Source organism: Rattus norvegicus, chromosome 20 (genome assembly GCF_036323735.1).
Source record: "Rattus norvegicus strain BN/NHsdMcwi chromosome 20, GRCr8, whole genome shotgun sequence".
Classification (NCBI taxonomy): Eukaryota; Metazoa; Chordata; class Mammalia; order Rodentia; family Muridae; genus Rattus; species Rattus norvegicus.
The window spans coordinates 17914480-17927440 of NC_086038.1; the positions used below are offsets into that span (position 1 = coordinate 17914480).

Genomic DNA, 12961 nt, shown 5'->3' on the forward strand with positions numbered 1-12961 from the left:
GCTGCTAGGAGAAGCCTCTCAGGAGACAGCTATGCTAGGCTCCTGTCTGCAAGCACAGCAGAGTGTCATTAATGGTGACAGGAGTTGGCTCTCTCTCATGGGATGGATGGGTCTCAAGTTGGGCCAGTCATTGGTTGGCTGTTCCCTCTCATGCACACCCTGAATGCCCACTAATCAAGGATGCAGTAAGTTGCTGAAGATCTAGACTTTTATAAATATTCTACACCGCATTTCATTTACAATCACGATGGTGGAGGCCAGCACCTAAAGCAGTCGTGGTTATTAAATGTCATGGGATGGGGTAAGTTTCCTCATGGGCCTGGCCCCAGAAGTAAATTGGACGTTAAATATTACAACTAAAGCACTTGGTGAGAAAACAGGCTATGTTTTTATTAACTTTTGACTTACATTAAAAGAACAAGTAAGCAAGTAACAGTTTAACGCACACCTGTTAATGTTTTACCTTCATGGTAGCCAGCAAGGAAGACAAACTGGCGACTGTGTTTCAGCCTGGAGGGGCAGCTGTGTAGAAGCCAAAGGGAGGGAGGTTCTCGAACTTGCCGTGTGCCATTGTATCTTCAAGTCATGACTTGATTCAAAAGAAAACCACTCAGCTAAGGAGCTGAGTAAAACCGAGGTGGACCCATAGTGCCCGGGACTCCAGCATTTCAGAACGGGTTGCTCTCTAAACACCAAATCAGGATGCTTCAAATGGATCCTTAATGCTTCAAATCACCTCCAGTCTGGGCCTGGAGTCTTCTGCAGTCTGAGCTTCACGCTCTTCAAAACTACCAAGAGGAGGTAAACAGTCAGCACTGGATAATAAACCACAAACACGGCTATGGTGTCTATCTATATAAAGATCTGGTTAAAACTAACAACCTGAGGAAGGTTTTAGTGTTGTGTTGTGTGACATCCGTTCCATGGAGCAGACTCAGTGCCTCTGAGCTGAGGCAGTATGAATCAAACCGGATAACACCTGCAGGGACCTGACCCCGCTACTCACCTTGTCTCCAGCTTTGAGTCACATTAGGATTCTGGAATCTTGCCCCAAGAGTCATGTACCTAGGAATCTTTTACTAGACTTTGGAACTCATGGCCAGTCTCTTCCTTACTATCAGGACAATTTCAAAACAGAAATAAAGACCTCTTTCCATAAAGTGTGGGGAAGCCACAGCCCACACTGCCCCTTTCAGACACTGTAGAGAACAGGGTTGGACTCTTGGTCCCAAAAACTCAGGACACGTGCAAAATAGACGTGCACGTGAAGAAGGAAATCGTAAGAACCAATGAAATCCTTTAGCTGCTTCCCCCACCCCTGGTTTGTCCGACTGAATGTTGCATTTGGACAGAAATTGCCATGTCTCTAGGGTAACACGTCACATGCTCTGTTTCCCCCTGAAGCCCTTCTCAGACCTGTTTCTACCGCTCTAGAGTTTAATGCTTAAAGCTCATCTCTGCTTCCTGGTTGCCGAAAAGCTTACCCTGACCTTGCATGACCCCAGCCCCGCTGAGTAAGAGCCACACTTTAACAAGGGTGCTGGGTCATCCGTGTGTGTGTGTGTGTGTTAACGTTTAAAAAGCCCTGTTCTAAAGCAGAACTCAGCACTCCTTCACACCATGGCGCCTTCTGTAGCACAGTAAGCAGAATGCTGTGAATTCAACAACCAGTGTTCGCCGTGCAAGTTTTTAATCGGGGGAAAATGAAAAAGCGCGTGCTTCAGATGTGTTCATTTTGATAACTAAGGGTAATGTTGTCCCACTAAAAAAAAAATCCACATTATTTTGGGTTGTCAGAAATTTGAATAAAAGCTGATATTAGATGGTGACATCTGAGGGCCAGGCACGGTGACTTAGGTCTGTAATCTGTGTGCACACAGGAGTATTATTACAAGTTCTAGGTTAGTTTGGGTTACAAAATAAGGGCTGTCTGGGAAAAAAAAGTCACAACCAAAAAAACCAAAACAAAATGAAACAGGAAAGAGGAGCCTATTGCTACTTGACTGGAAGATATTAAATATTGATATTATTTGATGCTTCAATAAAAGCTCCCTGGCTTTCATTACTTACTTATTTTCTTTGAGAAGTATTTATGTGTTGGTTTGTGCCTGTGTGTGTGCAGGAGCCTACAGAAATCAGGAGAGTATGGGGTTTTCTGGAACTGGAATTACAGGCAGCTGTGAGCCTTCACATGAATATTGGGAGCCGGACTCAGTTCTTGATAAAAACAGCAAGTGCTCTTAACTGCTGAGCCACCTCTGGGGCCCCTCATTTCGATTTTTGTAACTGAGGACAGAATACACCTAGCCGAGTTCTGTATTATACACGTGACCTCCTTCTTGCCAGAGGACACACCCTAATCGCCGGTTAATCACTTCAACCACAGCCCGAAGAGGTCCTAACAACTGTCTTTTCCTGAGAGGCTTAGCCTTACGTGTCACCCTGTTGAGCAAAACAGAAATTAGATCTGGAGCCACAGGATTATATGGAATAGTTCAGAACCCCCTAGGTTCTAGCTATGATTTGAGCTGTGAAAACAAACAAACAAACAAAAAATACTCTCTGGTTACAATAATCCCTGACTGTGAAAAACCACTGGGTCTAGGCCCACACCATCCACCATTTGGCCTTCTTCCAGTAAGATGACCATTCCATACAGAAAGCCAACGTGAAAGCACACAGCAGCCAGTGCCGATGACCAGCAAAGGTAGGTAACACAATGTGAAGCCTGTGAAGCAACCGATGAGAAAATACAGCAGCACCAGCGTCCAGCTTGAACCAAACATCAGAAGGAGTAGCACTGATACAGATTGAAGTGTGGAGCCTCCCAGTGTGGACGTAGCAGCTGACATAGTCTGTATTTTTCCTGGGATTCCTCGACAGGCCTGCAAAGGAGGCATCGTGATTTCGTATTCACAGATGAGCACACTGAATCCAGTGCTGACCTAATTTCCACAAATTATGAGCAGGTTGGATACAGAAGGAGGGTACGGATCTGACCACCTCGGAGGCCATGCCGGTCCACTCTTCCTCATGACCTCCTTGTAGGAAGAGCGAGGCTTTCCCACCTTTTCGTATCCATTAAATTATATGCTGTCAAAGGGGGTGTCCCCTAAATGGGCAACTCCAGGGTCTGCATAAGGGAACACAAATTCTAAGAGACAGTCTGTGAGAAAGAGATTTCATGACTAGGCAGCCGGAGGCACGGAAGACATGGGGGACCCAAGTGCATGTGTAGCCTGTCCATTTAGAAGAACTTACAGCTTACATGTACTTGAGAGAGTTGTTATTCTCTCTACACCGGCATAAAGAACACTTGGAGGAACTTTACCTTCTGCTCCTTGAGATGTCAATATATGGAGTGATACTAAGTAACAAAGCAAACAGACTCTAAGCATCATGGGAAGACTAGAGTGCATTATTGCCCAGACAGCCAGACAAGGGACTCACACATTCAAGAGAAGGAGTTTCAAGTAAAGTAACTCCTCTGTTCCACCACTTGGACTGTTGGTTTCAGATTCTGATTTTCTCCTCCCTCAGGACCTTCTGCTAGGCAAGTGTTCCACCAGTAAGCTAATTCTTGATCCTTTCTTTTAATTTTGAGATGAAGGCTCACTGAGCTGCCCAGGTTATCCTTGAACCTCCAACTTTCCTGCTTCAGTGTCTGGGATATCGGGCATTACCACCACTCCTGGCTCCATTCAAACCTACAAGTCTTAGTCTGCCCTACTCGGCAGGAAGAGTGTCTTGTTGTGTTTCTCCTGTTTCAGTTTCCATTCACAATTCATTAATACTTTATTTTCTCAACCAGCCTTTTAGAGTTTCATCTAGAAGTTTCCCTAAACCTCAAATCTTCAAAACTAAACCTACCTGTGCCAAAGTTTGTCCTAACTGTCCCCATCTCTTCATCGTTTATAAGATAAAGCCCTACCTTTAACTGACACATGGAAACTTGACAAACTAATTCTTCTTGTTTTAAATAAATGAGGTTATTTATTAACCCAGCATCCTTCGATCTAATGCTTCTTGTTGGCAGCTGCCCCTGTCCAGCAATCCTGTCCAGATCTCTCTGCCCCTGAGGTGTTAGCTTGCGGCCGCCATCTTGGTCCTTTTCCACCATTTTCGGGCCTCACTCTCCCTCAGGGCTTGGAAGACCTGGTGGGCCACAACCTTAGAGCCTCTGCTGAAGTGGCTGGGCCTGACACCATTTCTCTGTCGTCCTCCGTAGATTTTGGTCATGGAACCAACCCCCTGCACCTACCCTCACGGAGGTACAGGTGCCGTGTGGTGGAAGCAGCTCGTGTGTTTACCAGTTCTCATCGGATGGGGCAAGCTCTTTATGTCTGGTCAGCTTGACTGTGTCCACCTATTCGGGGACTTTCAGGTTCCCAGATTTCTTGAGGAAGGCTGCCAGAGCTCTGACGAACTCCTGCTCGTTAACGTCTTTTACAGTAACTCCAGGCATGGTGCAGCCTCTGCGCTGCCAGCCAGGGCAAAGGGAACGACGGGGTTTCCCAGGCACACAAGTCGGGCGTCGAGTCTCCTTGACAGACTAATTCATTGGATGCCTAGAGCAAGAATGGTATCCTCCAAGGAGATTGGGGGCAATGTCCTCCAAAATTTCTATCCCCTTTGCGATGTCGTACATGGAGTTCCCTCTGCCTAGGGCATTCTTTCTTCTTTGCTTGGCCTAGCCTCTATCCTTCGTGTCCATTTAATTGCACCTCTTTATGGAAGTCTTTGTCGGTTTTCTGAGGCAAAGCTTTGCTTTTTCTCCTACGTTATTTCAATCTTGTTTTCTCTAAACGTTTACCAGATGGTTTTACATTCAGTCGCGTTCTTGTTTCTCATCCTCATCAGACTGTGATCTCTCTGGATGTTGGAAAGTACTCTTCTCTGTCTTGTTCCTTTTTTTTTTTAACCAGGTATTCATCAACTGTAGGAAAATAAAGACCTCCAAACGATCAGCAGTAACAACCACAAAAACAAACAAAATGCCAGCAAAGAAGCTAGAGCTCGCCCAGAGGACTCCTGACAGGAAGATTGAGCTGGGATATCACAGCTCCTGTGATAGCATCCTCGTGGTGCTCCCTCACTCTGAAGTCGAGCCCCATCGCCATCCAAATCCCTTAAGACTTTTGTGTCTTCCATCTCACAACTGTTTGCTGAGATACACGAATAGCCCACGCCATTTCTCTTTTCCACGTAGAGCCTCCTAAACTCAGCCTATTTTCTCTTGCGGAGTTCCTTCACAGGGACAGCTGTTTCCTTTGCAGACAGAAACCCCTGGCAACATGAACAATTCTCAAAACCTGGTCCCCAGAGCAGCCTTGCCATCCTCACTGAGAAAGGCTGGGTGAGCTGTCCCAAGAGCCCTCCCTGGGACGGTCAAACCACCCAGGTTCAAACTCTGTCTGTAGCTGCTGTTGATACCATCTGTGCTCTCGGAGTCATCCGAGTTTCCTATTCTCCCTCCAGCCACAACTGTGCAACCCTCCTGACCTTTCCCTGGCTGCACGTGTCTCTTGCTGTCATTGCCATGTGAGACACATAGGAATCTGTTCAACGTTCTGGTGTATGTGGAAACCTTCTGCTGAAAAGTTAGCCAACTACCAGGAACCTTTGACCCCTGGCGACAGACACCAGTTATTAAATAGCACCTTACGACGTCCCTTTTCCTGCAGGCCTTTGAGACACTCAGCGATCAGATCGCTTACACAGTTGGTACTGGCTTTCTCTGCCGCCCTCCCTGACTCTTGCTGGCTCCCAATCTCTGTTCCTCAGTCACTTCTTGACCTTATCCCTGACAGTGGGGAATGAGCAGGGAGTGGGTTAGGTGGGAGTGGGGATGGGGTGACCGAAACACTGTACCTGCGTGTCTGGATTCACCACAATGGTGCCCCATTGTGTGTGCATGGTCCTCCCAGAGCAGTGCAGTGTGCACGGAGTCCCCTGCTTGGGGTCTAGTTCAGAAGTTTCTTCATTTCTTTATAAGCCTCTGCTGAATGAGGACCACAGCTAATCCCGTTTATCAGATAAAATGTTCACCGTGATAGTGAAAGCCAAGTGCTTATAGAAAGCTTCAAGTCCCAGTGAAAGCTAAGTTGTCTGTAACCCCACAGGCTTTCCCGGGTCGTTTTCATTTCTCTCTGACACTATTTTGTTTCTTACGTTGAGTGTAAAAAGTCTGGTCTCCAGAAGTTGTCTTTTTCATTGTGAAAAGGTGTCAGCTTTAGAAACAAACCCCAGTGCTTGTCGTTTGGTCCTCAGAAGAGCTAAAGTTCAGATAGAAAGATCATGGTTTGGGGCTGAAGGTACCGAATTAAGATCCTCTCTGCCTGTTGTCGCTGAGGGAATTTTCGAAAGTAATGTCTCTCAGTTTATCTACAGTCCTGCATAATGTCAAACTGATCATGGACATGTTAAGGCTGAGCACAAAGTAGGTGCTCAATAAACCCCAGTCCCCCCCCCCAAACGTGAACAACCATCATGACTTTACACCTCACCCTGTGTCTCGCTTGACTTTTATAAAAGCTCCTTGCTTTCAGTACTTGGTGTTCTCCTTACAGCCGTTACTCCATACCAGATACTACCACAGATCTTTCTAGACGCAGTGCTGAGCTTCTGATCTGTGATAGTTCCTCCCAGCCTGCACATGCAGGCATTTGAAAAACCTTCCCCGAAGTTCTATTATCTACCATTCTCCTCTTCATCTTCCAGGAAACACCAGCCCTCTCTGCTTCTCTTGGACACTTTCAGTTTAAACAATTTTCTTCTCTGGCTCCTTATCTGCCCCGCTCCCTCTCTAGCAACGGCTTTCTCCTTCCCACAATGCCATAGTCTTGAACCACTCTGGCTCAGCCCCAAGGAATCTGAGACCAACCAGGGAAAGAGGCTTTCTAGACATGGGGATGCTGGGGCCGTTCAGTCTGGTTGCAGGAGTTGACAGTGCTCAGAATCGTCTGCAGAAGAACTGGGAGGGCTGGGGTACAATTTAACAGTGGCCCATGTTCTGCAGAAGATGTCTGCATTTGCTCAATTTGGAGGAAACTCATCCCCAGCTTCTGCTTTCTCTACAGAGGAGAAAGTTAAAAACAATTACAGTTTCTCGGCTTGCTCCCTGGGCTTCTTCAGGTCACTGGTCCCTCTGAAGTATAAATGATTTGTTTCTGAAGAGCTACAGCACTGTCTGCAGGTTGGCACTCCTCCCTAGCCACTTTGGTTTGGTGATGGCTCTAATGCGTGTCCTAGGGAGATGGTGTGGTTGCTGAAGCCTTGAGGCCAAATATTTATAATTCATGACCTTTTATAGTTTATAATGTTCTCTTCTTCCGAAAGTAGTTTTAAGTGTCTTGAAATAAAAGCCAATTTCTTCCGATATGGAGATTAAAGTCAACAGGGGGAATGAGTTTGACCATCACATAGAGGAAAGAGGCAGGCCTTGGGGTCTCCAATGACTCCCCCTAGAGGGTCACGCTTCTCCACTTGCCTTTAGATGACCTTCTGAAACACGCTACCACTTCTGAGACTAGGATCGATGAAGTAACTCTCTCCACAGAGGACCTTTTCTTTGTTTAGGATGTTAGCAGGGACATGAAGAAATAGGGAGATAAAGCAAGGTGAGTCAGTGACAGTGACTAAGTGACAAGTTCCTGATAGCAACCCAAAGAAAGGAGGAGGAGGTAAATAAAATTAGATAGAACGCTCATCCTAACAACAGGGAAAAAAGCTTCATCTTTCAAAAAGATTAAGTTTCCTTCTAGCGTTTATGTTTCTCATCAGACTCAATGTACTGAAACCAAAACACGGGCAGTATCTTCAATAACAGTCTGCATAAGGTGCTTCCGTATGGACATTTGTCATCATAAATAAACAATTAAAATGCAGTGCTCACTTGTGGGTGAATGCAGACACGCAGTAGAAGGTTCCACATACAGGTGCACTTTCCTGGTATAGTCACAGCTGCTCTCAGCCCGTGAAGCAGTCAGGATGGCAGCGCCCTATCACACGGTGAGAATGGGCGAGCCAACTGATAACCTCGAGGGCTCGCCTTCAAAAGCTGTGAATGGGGCGTAAGAGAGCATCCGTGTGCCCAGCCCTCAAGCAGCCCGTCCTCTGTTGGCTACACTACTCCTGTTAAGCAGATGTTTGTCGAGCGCGGCCAATCAGCACCCGAACCGCCTTCAAGCTGTAGTTGAAGGTAGGATTTGTCTCTCATTAAGAAAGCACGTTCCTGTGGCTGCTCACTGGTCACCACTGTCTATGACGTGTAGAGCTAGTTGCTCCCGTGTCTTCTGTTTCCGAATAGAGAAAACGAAACAGTATGAACTCCTGCCCTTGATTTGACTTCGGAGGTGGGTCCTAAGAGCCACACCTAAGAGCCTCCTGCAAACTCCACATTGCTTCTCTGTGTGTCCCCAGTGGACAGATTGTGTGGAAACTTGCAGATCAGTGTACCTTTCCCCTTGGGTGCTTGGATACCCGTCACTCCTCACAGAATTTCCATATATATATATATATATATATATATATATATATATATATATATATATATATCAGTGTGACAGCTTACTTTGTCTCCTGAATGCCTGGCTACCCATCACATGGCACATACAACACTGTGGACAGAGAGCAGGATAAAGTGGGTTTCTCCATAAAGGTACAAAATGACAACATGCCCAGGTTTATCCCTCTAGAGCACTGGTTCCCAACCTGTGGGTTGCGACCCCAGACCTTTCATAGGGGTCACATATCAGTAACAGAATCACAGTTATGAAGTAGCAGTGGAAATAGCTTTATGGTTTGGGGGCGAGGGGGTGTCACTGTTGGGGTAGAAACCTCGGCTTGCGTCCAGACAAACCACACCAAATCAATATGGTTCCACGTGGAAAGGTTTAGTGAGAGGAGAAGAGGAGAAGAGGAGAGGAATAGAGGCCGGCCATGAGCATGTGGAGGGAATGGGGGAGGGGAATGGGGAAAGAAGGGACAAAGGGGAAGAGGGCAAGACGGCGAGAGAAGAGAGAAGAGAGAAGAGAGAAGAGAAGAGAAGGAAAGGGGAAGGGAGGGGAGGGGAGGGGAGAGGAGAGGAAAAGAGAAGAGAAAAGAGAATGAGGAAGGGACAAGCAGTCCCTTTTATAGTGAGTCAGGCATACTTGGCTGTTGCCAGGTAACTGTGGGGGCGGAGCTTAGACAGAATACCAACAATCACCCCAATGGGAAGAGCTGTGCTAAAGGCTTGCAGTGTTAAGAAGTTTGAGAACCATTGCTCTAGAGACATTGAAGCATCCTTCCTACATAATTGCCTTTTTTCTTACAACTGGATTGTAGACAGATCATTAGTTAAAACTTGGGGATCTTATGACTTATGACACAATGTTCCTACTAGTTATCACTGTGGAGATTGCAAATATCAAGATGTAAGGTGGCACTCTCTGATGAGAGCTAAAGCTACCGACTACTTTTAAAAGGGGAGTGTAACAGAAAATGGAGTCCCTGATGTATTTCTTAGCATCTGGGTAGAAAGCATCATTTTCTTGTGGGGCATTCTCCTAGGACATTCTTCTGTAACATCTGTTCTGTATTATGAAATCACACACAAAGGAGATTCATAAGTAAGAGGGGCAGAGGACGGGACCACTGGGTGGGTTGCAATGCAATAGATGTTAACCGCGTTACAGAACGTGGCCGTTCCCTGAGAACGTCCTGCTCTCTACTTCATTCAGTCAGTTGTTTCCAGCAACACTGGCCTAGAGGAAGATCAGATTCCCAAAGGCAGATCTTAAATCCTTTTAAAAGGTAGAAACAATGTTTCTCTGCACAAGAAGGCTCCGAGTATAAGCGAGCCTGCTCAGGAGAATGCCCTAGGAAGCTTGCCAAGTGAAAGACAGACAGTCAGGCAACAGCCTCTGTGACTCTTACTCTTATAGGGAAATAGAGAATTTAACTGGGCAGAGGAAGTTCATCAGCGTGGTCACGTGCTCAGTGCTCACTGCCCCCGGGAAGGTCTGAGACTGGGACCTCCGGAGGCCCCAACCAGGCTCTCCCCTAGTGGGAAGGCAAGTTCCCAGAGAGCAGGGCTCCACACGTGGGTAGACTGGGCAGGAGAAGCCCCAAGTGGGCCGATGCCTCCCTCACCAGAGCTTGAAACAAAGAATTCAACTGCCCTGAATCCAGATGTAAAGCCCACATGTTAGGGAAGCAGCAGCTGTCTCTTGAACAGATGTGTCTCATTTCTACCCAGCTGTTTACCAACTCCAAAATCGAGCTAGAATATCTCATCTTACTGCAATCTCCCTTCTCTGACTACTTTGCAAATGCTAGGAGCAAAGACCGTGATGGGCCTGGGTGCAGCCATGACAGTCCACAACACGGAGGATCTTAAACAGAGACTGGAGGATTGCTAACACAGGAAAGCCACCGCCACTGATTTTATTTGTGGACGGTGTTTCCTATGGTCTGACACAGAGTCAGTTTCTCGGAGTTGATTTAGTCAAATGGTACCAGGCTCTCTGCACACACACTCTTAGTGCAGCCGCTGTGTCTTACAGTTACAGGTACTCAGTGTGATCTGAATGATACAGGCCACGGGCACACTTCTGTCCAAAATGGGAGTGTATAGGAAAATGAAAAGGAGGAGCAAGGGGAAGAGAGCTTAGGGCCGAGTGGCCACATTGAGTCCTTGGTGGCTGAGATAGATACATCCATCGCTGTCCTACAACATGAGACACAATCTAGTCTTGCCCTATGAAGATACATCCAAGATCCTCGTGTGTAAAGGTCCTGTGCTACCCACACATCCCCCTCCCTCTCCATGGATTCCCCGGCTACCCACCACAAGGCATGTGGTTGTTGAAATGGTCTGCCTCAGCCGGGAGTTACTGACTTCCTGAACGCTTTCTAAATAAGGGTGTCTGCTGTGGATTGGAAATCCTTTTCAGAGCCTATGTTGAAACCTGACTGTACCCTCACGTTACTGGAAGGTGCAATTTTAGAGGTATCTAGATCCCAAGGGCTCTCGCTGTGGGAACGGCTGTGTCTCTGCCTCAAGTATGATGCGGCATGAAGGCCATTGCCCTCAGCAACCCCAGAACTGGGAGCAGAATGACCTCCAATCGCTTGTAATTGTGTTGGGTGTGCTCCCCTCTGTCTGTCTGTGTGTCTGTCTGTCTCTCCATCATTATATGTCTGCTTCTCTGTGTCTCTCCCCGTTTCTTGAGTCTCTGTCTTTCCTGTGTCCCCTGTGTGCTCTCTCCCTCTCTCCCTCCCTCCCTCCCTCTGCCACGAGTTCCGTGGTTTTGCTCTGTCATGCGTGATGTGTCCTGTGCCATGACGCAGTTCCAAAAGCAATGGGGTTAGCCAATCATAGATTAAAACCTCTCAAGCCACAAGCCGCCCGAAAATATCCTCTCCTTTTCCAGGCGTTTCTTCCGCGTGGCTTTATCACAGCCACACGAAGCTAAGTAACTAACAGAGAATTGTACCGAGAAGTGGAGTCACTACTGCTGCTCTGCCTGACAGTAAGGCTCAGAGGACATCAGAATTGTTTTGCAGGAGGAGTTCGTGAGGGTCCGGAGATGTGGGTTGGTGAAAACCAGGCTGCTACAAGCAGAGCTAAGTTAATAAGTATGTTTCTACCCCCAGAGAGCTGACTGGTGCAAGGTGGCTAGTAAGGGGTTCAAATCCAACTTTGTCGAGTCTGAAGGCCGGGCTGTTTCCAGATGGCTGTGTAACACTTCAGCTTCACGACCTCAGTGACCTGCTATCTACCCGAGTGCATGCTGGCCATTTTCCCAACACCTGGGTCTTATCAGTGGCTTGATCATAGATGAAAGAGCTAGCAGATATTTGTGGAGTTAACGTAATTAATAAAACGTGACGGATTGATTTCTGTGACTGAGGGCTGGGTAATGGGAGCAAAGCGAGGGGTGTGAATGAGTTACAGCTGACACAAAGTCGCCTCTTTGGAATCTGTTTGGTATCAAAGAGGAGACTTAGGTTTATCTCTCTCTCTCTCTGCTGTAATGGAGGGTAGCAAGGGTTTTCAGTATGCCGGTCATCTACCTCTTCCCGTCACTGGGCTCTAGCTGAGGAGAATAACACTGGTCCTCACTCTTGCCAGTCCTTCTGTGACTTTGCTTCTGAGTTGCCGTGCCCACTCCTAATGGCTCCTTTTCCTTTCACTTAACTTGGCTTTTATGTATCTGTCCATCACCGCCTCCTTTAACTACCAGCTAAGATGGCCTGGCTCTATTTTAGCTTTTCAAAGGATGCTGTCTGCCCTGAATGTGTGATGTTTAAGAGCGGGGATGGACGGGGGAGGGCGGTGTCCGGTAAGTCTTTAAGAACAGTTGTTTATGTTCTTGCAAAGGTTGCCAGGTAATAAATAGTGATTTGAAAGTGAAGGGTAAAGTGGAATTTCAGCACCCAGCTCTCTGCTTTTTCCCTATGGCTTGAGTCACAAAACACTGTGTTCTAACCTTCAGAGGGGGATCTCGCCAGCTTGGGGTTACGGAGTGGGCAGAAACACTGTTTCCTACACAGTACCCTGGGCACTGATCCATCCTAGCCTGGTTGGAAAGGAACCTTTGAAAGTCTGAAGCCCATTGAAGCTTCTGAGACAACAAAAGAGGCAAAGGGCTTTTGTGCTTCAGCAAGGGGCTGGCCCAGTTCTTTACACTTTCCTAATGAGGGGCCAGCCCAGGAGCCCTGATGTCTCTGCTACACAGAGGGGGGTTTAGAGAATAAAAGCATCCTGCCTGTCTGGGTCACTCCCCTCTTCCCAGGCACTTTTAGGGATGGTGTCCCAGCCCTTGGGGGCTTCCATACTCCTCCGTGTTTTACAGTTGTGTGTATGTGAATGACATCAGATATTCTAGTTGGACTCTCTGGCAGGCTTGTCTCTTTTACCAGGATCCCAACCAGCTCCGTTTGTTTAGAAGACTTAATTGACCCACTAGGAATT

At 47.1% G+C, this 12961-nt stretch overlaps 1 long non-coding RNA gene and 1 pseudogene across 3 annotated transcripts in view; both read right to left on the reverse strand.

Moving 5' to 3' along the window:
• Positions 1-365: 365 nt before the first annotated feature.
• On the reverse strand, positions 366-11244 carry LOC134483896 (small ribosomal subunit protein eS19-like; annotated as a pseudogene).
• Positions 366-12961, reverse strand: part of LOC120098901 (uncharacterized) — a 108265-nt gene continuing 95669 nt past the window's right edge. For all 3 annotated transcript variants that reach the window (XR_005497642.2, XR_005497646.2, XR_005497648.2), the window contains one exon: positions 366-788. This is a non-coding gene — a long non-coding RNA (uncharacterized LOC120098901). The remainder of the gene's footprint in view (positions 789-12961) is intronic.